The 6,252-nt window shown below is 34.6% G+C and overlaps 1 pseudogene; it reads left to right on the top strand.

Moving 5' to 3' along the window:
* Positions 1-4,723: 4,723 nt before the first annotated feature.
* LOC102402746 lies at positions 4,724-4,937 on the top strand (annotated as a pseudogene).
* The last annotated feature ends 1,315 nt before the right edge of the window (positions 4,938-6,252 follow it).

Genomic DNA, 6,252 nt, shown 5'->3' with positions numbered 1-6,252 from the left:
TAACTAGTTAAACATTTTTACAAGTGGTGACGCACAGGAAATAAAATTAAATATGTAAAATAATTAGATAGCTTGAGAAATGACAGAGCTAGTTTGGATTACAGTTAGAGCTGGGATATCTCTAATCTTTGTGCTAGTGCTTAATGGCTGTCTAGTATGACTCTTTGCGACCCCATGAACTGTGGTCCACTAGGCTCGTCTGTCCATCGAATTCTCCAGGCAAGAATACTGGAATGGGTTGCCATTTCATCCTTCAAGGGATCTTCCAGACCTAGGAATCAAACCCAGGTCTCCTCCATCATCTGCACTGACAGGTGGATTTTTTACCATTGAGTCACCTGGGAAGCCCATTCTTAGCCTTTAAAGAGAGCCTTAACTAAGTTGTGGTTACATGGACCAAGTGAGCCAAAATTTAAACAGTATACAATCTTTCAATAATAATTTAAGAGATTGTGTCATTTTCTTATTTAATTATATCTACATGCTAACATATTATATATTCACTTCTTCAGCAGTTTAAAATCAAATTTAGCAGCCACTTAGTAAGCATGATTAGTTTGAGGAGAAATCCCCCTCAACTGGTAATTGTAATATCTCATAATTGTGAACTATGTATGGGCTTCCCAGCTTGTTCAGCGGTAAAAGAATTCACCTGCCAATGTAGAAGACTCAGGAGACCCAGGTTCGATTCCTGGGTACAAAAGATCCCTTGAAGGAGGAAATGGCAGCCCTCTCTAGTATTCTTGCCTAGAGAATCCCATGGACAGAGAATCCCCTGGTGGCAGTTTATGGGATAGCAGAGTCAGACGCAGCTGAGTGATGAGCATGCAAGCATGCATGTAAACTATGTACTTCATAAATTAAAAAAATATTAATATTGCCTCTAGCACTAAAATTGAGCTCCAGGGATGATAGTCAATACTCAATCTGTTAGAAACTGAATACTAGGCCGGACTGACCTTGGAATTAACCTAGGATTACAATTAGTTTGTGCAAATATTTAAACCTTTTTGTATTTTAACGTTCAATTTTAGGGTTACTCCACCCATTTTTCCCTTCATTTTTCCCCATATTTTCATGTTATTTTTTCCTTCTTTATGATGTAAATATTCCTAGAATAGCCAAATTCTAGCTACCTATGTGACATTGCTGAAAGTGGAATTGAGAAAGTTGCACAATGGCACATCAGTATATGTTATTTTACTATATACATGAATTATGTGTAAATAACCATAAACATAAGGTAATGTAAGAAAAAACAATTAGAAAGTGATAAGTTTTGAGGTATTATTTTATTTCTTAATGTTATTTAAGAGTAAATTTATATAATTAATTATGTAAATGTATGGATGTGAAAGTTGAACTTTAAAGAAGGCTAAACATATAATATCATATAAGAAATGAATCACCAGTCCAGGTTCCACGCAGGATACAGGAAGCTTGGGGATGGTGCGCTGGGATGACCCAGAGGGATGGTATGGGGAGGGAGGTGGGAGGCGGGTTCAGGATGGGGAACATGTGTACACCTGTGGCGGATGCATGTTGATGTATGGCAAAATTTTTTTTTTTAACTTAAAAGAAAATTAAAAAACAAACAAACAAACAAAAAAATAAAATAAAGAAGGCTAAGTCCCGAAGAATTGATGCTTTTGAATTGCAGTGTTTGAGAAGACTTTTGAGAGTCTCATGGAGAGCAAGGAGATTAAACCAGTCAATCCTAAAGGAAATCAGTCCTGACTATTCATTGGAAAGACTGGTGCTGAACTAAAGTTCCAATACTCTGGCCACCTGATACAAAAGACTGAGTCATTGGAAAAGGCCTTGATTCTGGGAAAGACTGAGGGCAAGAGGAATAGGGGGCAGTAGAGGATGAGATGGCAACCCATCCCAGGGACGGGGGAGCCTGGTGGGCTGCCGTCTATGGGGTTGCACAGAGTCGGACACGACTGAAGCAACTTAGCAGCAGCAGCAGCAGCAGCAGAGGATGAGATGATTAGATAGCATAACTGTTGCTGCTGCTGCTAAGTCACTTCAGTCGTATCTGACTCTGTGCGACCCCATAGACGGCAGCCCACCAGGCTCCCCCGTCCCTGGGATTCTCCAGGCAAGAACACTGGGTTGCCATTTCCTTCTCCAAAGATAGCATAACTAACTTGGTTCAATAGACAGGAGTTTGAAACAACTCTGGGAAATGGTGAAGGACAGGGAAGCCTGGCGTGCTGCAGTCCATAGGGCTGCAGAGTTAGACAATACTTAGTGACTAAACAACAACAAACCACCTTTACTAATGTCTGTATATAGCAATTAACAAGCAAATTTCCTGAAAAATGAATGATCAATTTTTTTTGAGGCAGAGTGGGCTGGCTTCAGTACACCATTGATTTTTGTGATAGAATACAGTGGTCCAGTAAATGTAAAATCTTGTTTAAAAGGATCCTAAGAATTATGTTTAATCTATTCAATCAGTTAGTAAGTTCATGTTTTTTTAAACTATATTTTTGCATAAAATTAAAAAGAATAAAATAGGCAGAACTTATTTTTGACAGGATGTGAATACATAAACCATACAGTAATATGCAAGCACATTTTTTAAATGAAAATACCTGTTTCAAAATGTAAAAATATTTATATTGCCAATACATGCATGCTACGTTGCTTCAGTAGTGTCTGACTTTTGCAACCCTATAGACCATAGTCTGCCACGTTCCTCTGTCCATGAAATTTTGCAGGCATGGGTTGTCATGCCCCTTCTTCAGGGGATCTTCCTGACTCAGAGAATGAACCTGAGTCTCATGCCAATGCAGAAGACTTTACCACTAGTTCTACCTGGGAAACCCATATTTGCAATAAGACATAAATAAAAACTTGACAGCACACTTCAAATAACTCAATAAAACCAACCACAGGCAAGAGTAGTTTCTCTTACAATATTATGTAATCCCTTATTACAAATGACTTTGTTTATAACATCAATGCCAATTCTTTTTAATATATTTTAAAATTAATTACAAATTCAACATCATTAAAGTATTTAAGTAATCAACAAATTTTTGAATATTTTTATAACTGCCAATCTAATGTCAGTTTGGTGTAGCTGTCTGACAGAATTACAAATACAAATAGAAAGCTTAAGAAATATTAAAAGTACTGATTTTAACTGGGGAGTCCTCAGCAAAATCTAAGGCTAAATTCAATTATTTTCTTTAACTATAGCTGTTGGGGCTTCCCTTGTAGCTCAGTTGGTAAAGAATCCACCTACAATGAATGAAACCAGGGTTTGATTCATTGGCTGGAAAGATCCCTGAAGAAGGAAATGGTAACCCACTCCAGTATTCTTGCCTGGAGAATCCCAGGGACTCTAGCCTGCCAGGCTCCTCTTTCCATGGGGTCCCAAGAGTCAGACACGACTTTGAGACTAAACAACCACCACCATTATTGTTAGAGTTCTTTTGCATTATTAAATATTGATGTAAGTTATTTATTCTAAAACTGAGGGAATTTTTTTTTTTAAGAATAGGTGGTTTATTTTTGTTGATGTGCCATCTTCCCTTTCATTATTTAATAGACATATGAGGATACTTTAGAGACTTTTTTTTTCCCTGATAGTTTTGCTTTTACGGGAATGTCAAATAAGTTGATCAGATATTAATAATATGTAGAAATTTGTGTCTTTTTTTTTGTAATTATTAAAGTTAAGTTTTTAATACTTAGGAAAATCTAAAGGAGATGCTGGCACTGATCAGGTTAGTTATTTGCTCTCTCTATTTTTTTTTTTAATTTTATTTTATTTTTAAACCTCAAACACTGTATTAGTTTTGCCAAACATCAAAACGAGTCCACCACAGGTATACATGTGCTCCCCATCCTGAACCCTCCTCCCTCCTCCCTTCCCACACCATCCCTCTAGGTCGTCCCAGTGATGCTTTTGAAAGTTGTCATGTTTTTGTGTTTATTAGCAACTTGGTCCTTTTTACTGCTTAGTAGTATTGAATTTTATAAATGTAGTATAATTTCCTGTCACTAATAACAGATATTTAGATTGTTTTGGAATTTTTGGAGAATATAAGTAAAGCGGTTACAAATATTTATATACAGGTCTTTGGGAGACATTAGTTTTCTCTTAGGTAGTACCAAGGGGTAGGTTTATTGGGTGGCATGGTAATTATATACGTTCAATTTTATAATAAACTACCACATTCATTTTCCAAGTGGTTATTTTATTTTACATTTCCATATGAAATGTCAAAAATTTCAAATTGTTCCACATCATTGTCAACACACTGGTAGTGCCCATGCCAATGTTAGTCCTTTTGTTTTGCTTTTTTTTTTTTTGCCATTCTGGTCCATATGCAATGGTACTTCATTACAAATGAATGAGGAATTTATCTATACATTAATTGTGTCTTAAATGCAACATGTGTCTTATAAGATGTGTAAACATATACATATGTCTTATATGTATGTTTAAGACCACATATGTCTTATATGCTCTGTATGTATTTTCATTAATTATTGCAAAAATTAATTTGTATTTCCTTAATAACCAATCATGTCAAACATCTGTTCACTAAACCATTTGCCCTCATGAATATATGGTATATTATATCTTTAGTGAAGTGTCTGTTCAGATCTCTTATCCATTTTAAAGTTACACTTTCATACTTTTCCTTTCTTGCTTCTTGCCAACTCCTTGTTCCAGCTGTGCTCTCTGTACCTCATCACCATGCCTCTCAAAATTGAGGAAATCAAAGACTTTCTGCTTACAGTCAGGCAAAAGGATGCTAAGTCTGTCAAGATCAAGGAAAACAGATAATGTGAAGTTTAAAGTTGGATGCAGCATATACCTTTACACCTATTTGTTCATCACAGACAAAAAGAAAGTGCAGAATTTGAAACAGTCCCTACATCCAGGTTTGGCAGTGAAGGAACTGAAATAAACCACACACACTGATTTGAACTGTATTCAAATTTCTAAAATTCTCAAAAGAAATTAGGCTTCTTTCTTATTAAAACTTTGATATTCATTATATATTCTGGACACAATTACTTTATCAAAAATATATTTTGGATACTTTTTATTCTCTTAACAGTGTCTTTTGAACAGGAGACAAATTTTTTACTGAAGTCCACTTATGGAATTTTTAAAAATTATTAGTACTTTTTCTCTCTTAGGAAGTATTTGTCTAACCCAGGATCACAAAGATTTTTTGTTTGTTTTCCAGAAGATTTTTATGTTTTTTTTTTTTTAAAGCTATGATTCGCTTCAAGTCTTTTTGTTTTTGTTATGTTGTTGCCTGAATGCATCAGCCTCATAAGTTGAGAATTCTCCTTTCTTTATTAGCTATTAATTGACCACAAATATGTGGTTCTATTTCTCAATTCTGTATTCCATTCATTGATCTCTGTTTCCACCATGTCATGCTATTGGAATAATGTGCTTTTAAAGAAAGTCTTGAAATCAAGTAGTGTGAATACTACAACTTCATTTCTCATTGTCAAAATTATTTTTTGGCTAATCTAAATCCTTTGTTTCACTATATAAATTTTAGAAATGTTTTGGCAATTAAGAAAAAAAACAAAGCTTGCTGGTGTTTAGATTGGAACTACACTGTACATCAGTTTGAAGAGAATATTATAAATACTCCTCATAATCCATGAATGAAGTATATCTCACCATTTATTTAAATTTTCTTTGATTTTTCAAATCAAATTTTACAGCATGTAATATACAAATTTTGCACATATTTTGTAAGATTTTCCCCCAAATGTTTCATGTGTTTTGATGTTATTGTAAATGGTGCCATTTTAAATTTCAGTTACACACACAATACAGATGCAGGTCTCCTCTCTCCCAAGGGCTCATCACTTTCTGAAGTTAGCCCTGTTATCTTTCATTCCCCTGATAATTAAAAGCAAAAGCAAAAACAAAACCCCAAAACTATAAATGTATATCTTAACTGGTTTGTTTTAATTTTTAAGATTAGGGTAACAGTATCTTTTTCATTTCTAGATCATAAATTGAGGCAAACATATCACTTTCATATTATGTCAACATTTTGAAACTGAGGATTATACACTTATGCTTTACCACCTAATTCATCCCTCATCTCTTGTTTATCTACTACTTTGTGTTCTCTATGATAATACATTTTGATGATAAGTGCTCACTAATAACATATTACTGCTGCTATTGGTGAAAAATAAAAAAGAAAACTACTGAAGATGGAAAAAGAAAGATACAAGGTTTGTGTT

Source organism: Bubalus bubalis, chromosome 7, assembly GCF_019923935.1.
Source record: "Bubalus bubalis isolate 160015118507 breed Murrah chromosome 7, NDDB_SH_1, whole genome shotgun sequence".
Classification (NCBI taxonomy): Eukaryota; Metazoa; Chordata; class Mammalia; order Artiodactyla; family Bovidae; genus Bubalus; species Bubalus bubalis.
The sequence above is the reverse complement of the archived record's forward strand: the minus strand, read 5'-3'. Positions and strand labels throughout refer to the sequence as shown.